The sequence below is a fragment of the Vulpes vulpes genome, chromosome 15 (genome assembly GCF_048418805.1).
Source record: "Vulpes vulpes isolate BD-2025 chromosome 15, VulVul3, whole genome shotgun sequence".
Taxonomy (NCBI): domain Eukaryota; kingdom Metazoa; phylum Chordata; class Mammalia; order Carnivora; family Canidae; genus Vulpes; species Vulpes vulpes.
The window spans coordinates 46,514,028-46,516,625 of NC_132794.1; the positions used below are offsets into that span (position 1 = coordinate 46,514,028).

General features: G+C 42.5%; 1 non-coding gene across 1 annotated transcript; it reads left to right on the plus strand.

The window, feature by feature from the left end:
• The first annotated feature begins 237 nt into the window (after positions 1-237).
• On the plus strand, positions 238-344 carry LOC112920100 (U6 spliceosomal RNA). Its single transcript, XR_003235021.1, has one exon. It is a non-coding gene; the product is annotated as a U6 spliceosomal RNA (small nuclear RNA).
• Positions 345-2,598: the final 2,254 nt, after the last annotated feature.

Below are 2,598 nucleotides of genomic sequence, written 5' to 3' on the forward strand. Positions count from 1 at the left end.
GGTACAAGCAAGCCACAAGCCAGGAGAAAATTTTCAAAGCATTTGTACCCAGAATGTATACAGGATTCTTAGAGCTCAGGATCCTCAGAGCTCAATAAAAAGAAGACAATCTATTTCCTTCATGGGCAAAAATAAAATAGATACTTCAAAAGAGAGAAATATGAAAAACCAAAATCAAATACAGAAGATGCTCAGAATCATTAATCATCATGAAACTGTGAGTTAAAACCACAATGAGTGCTCACTTTGGCAGCACATATACTAAAATTGGAATGATACAGAGAAGATTAGCATGGCCCCTGCGCAAGGATGACACGCAAATTCATGAAGCGTTCCATATTTAAAAAAAAAAAAAAAACAATGAGAGGTCACCGCATACCCACTAGAATGCCTTACATTAAAAAGATTGACCATACCAAGTATTGGTGAGGATTAAAAGTAACTGGGACTCAAACTATCCATGGAAATATAAAATAATACTATGTTTTCTTCAAGGGCTAAATGTAAACCTACCATACCACACAGCTCTTCCACACCTAGGTACTGACCCAAGATAAGTGAGAATGTGCATCCACCTGAGGACTCGTACATGAATGTTCATAGCTGCTTTATGTGCAATGACCAAAACTGGAAACGGTCCAAATGTCCATTAACAGGTAAACTGAGAAATCATGGCCTATATATCCAATGAAATACTACTCAGCAATAAAATGGAGAATACTGACACACACAAAATATGGACAAATCCCAAACCACTTATGCTATGTAAAAGATAACCAACCCCCTCAAAGAAGAATAGGTGCCATATTGTTCCATTTACATAAATCCTAGAAGACCCAAATGAATCTGCAGTGACACAAAGCAGAGCAGGGGTTGCCTGGGAATGAGGGTGGAAGGAGTGAGGGATGATGGAAGGGCCAAGAGAACTTTTGGAACTGATAGAAATGTTTGTTGTCTTGACTGTGGTGACGGTTTCATGAACATATGTTTGTCAACAATCATCAAGTTGCATGCCAGATACATGCAGTTTATCATACATCTACAAAGTAGCTTTTAAAAAAAAAAAATGCACCTTTTCTGCTGAGCTCCTGCTCATAAGATGGAGACAGCAGCGCCCTTCCTCCACAGCAGCCCCTGAACGGAATAGCACCATCTTGGCGCACCTCGTGGGCAGCCCCTTTTCATCTTGCTCTTTACCTTACAACTTGCCTTTCACATTCGTAGAGCCCTTTGATTTTTTTTTTTTCTGAAGGTTTTATTGCAGTGTAGTCCCATATGTTCATTTAACTTACAAGAATTCAATCACAAACGTGAGGCAATAAAGAAAAGCAATTATGGTTTTTACTAGTAAGGAAACTGTGTACACAGCACAAGTGATTCCCTCCACCTTTCCATTCCATTAGTCTGAGAGGGGTGAAGAGGCAGTGCTCTTTCTCCAGATCGCCCGTACGTCTCTCATTTTAGGAGAATCTCCTCACTTGCAGTGAAATTCTGGCGTTTACAACACAGGTTTCTGTATAACACAGCCTCAAAATGCAAACCAACTGCTCCAGCTTACACTCACCAGAGGAAACAATGACCTGTCCCAGAACTGGAGGGAATTCTAATTGCGTTGGCATGTCCCCAGTCATGAGGATAATCGCGCTATCCCTGACTTCCACCATAGGTGCTGACTTTTGAACCTCGTGTAAGATGAAGCTTTGCTGTATCTTTTCCAGTTTTCAGAACAACCTCATGAAGTAGCTGGGGCAAGTATTATTATCACCATATGACAGAGGAGGAAACAGAGCCTGGGTGAGATTGTGACTTGCTAGTTACCCAGCCGATAAGGGACAGCCTCATTCCAAAAACCCACATCTTCAGACAGCAAGTGTGGGACTCCTTGAACCATATCACTCCTCCACATGTTACCAATGTGCTTATCAGGCAAAACTTATGGCCTAGATTTGCCCTCAGTCTCAAGAATTCTCACAGCGACTCAAGCTACTGTCACAGCATGAACAGAAGTTCCTGCTAATAGCTTCTAACTCTTTCTTAGTAGTGTCTTCCCTCTTAATTAAAAAGGAAATTATGTTCATCCAAGCACGGTGGCCTTGTGACTCTTACCTGCCTCTCATCATCAAAATTTAATTCACAACCAAGCTGTCAGTTAGCCAAGCTTTAGGAAGAAGAGACACAGATAAGCCCAAATTCTGGTGATATGATTCCACAGACTCAGAGAGGCCATCATGCTGGCGGGCTCCCCAGTGTGCCCAGAGTTCAAGAGACAAGTTTACACTTGCCACGTGCCAGGCACTCCTTGGACATCAACATACATTTTGCCATCTGTACCCACACCAGCTGCAGCACTCACCTTGCAAAGTGTGGCAAAGGTGACAGAGAATCTAGCTGCCACCCAAATCTCCACTGATAGGGACATGGCACCAAACAAATCCGATTGAATTCCCAGGTGTCACCCAGATGAGAAGCTAAGAGACAGATTACCCCCAGACAGGATACCCACACTGGAGGGAAAGAGAACAGGCCATGAGAGCTATACCTGCCATAGGGATGTGTTTCCTGCCATAATGGGTTTCCATCCTATAAAAAAAACACAGG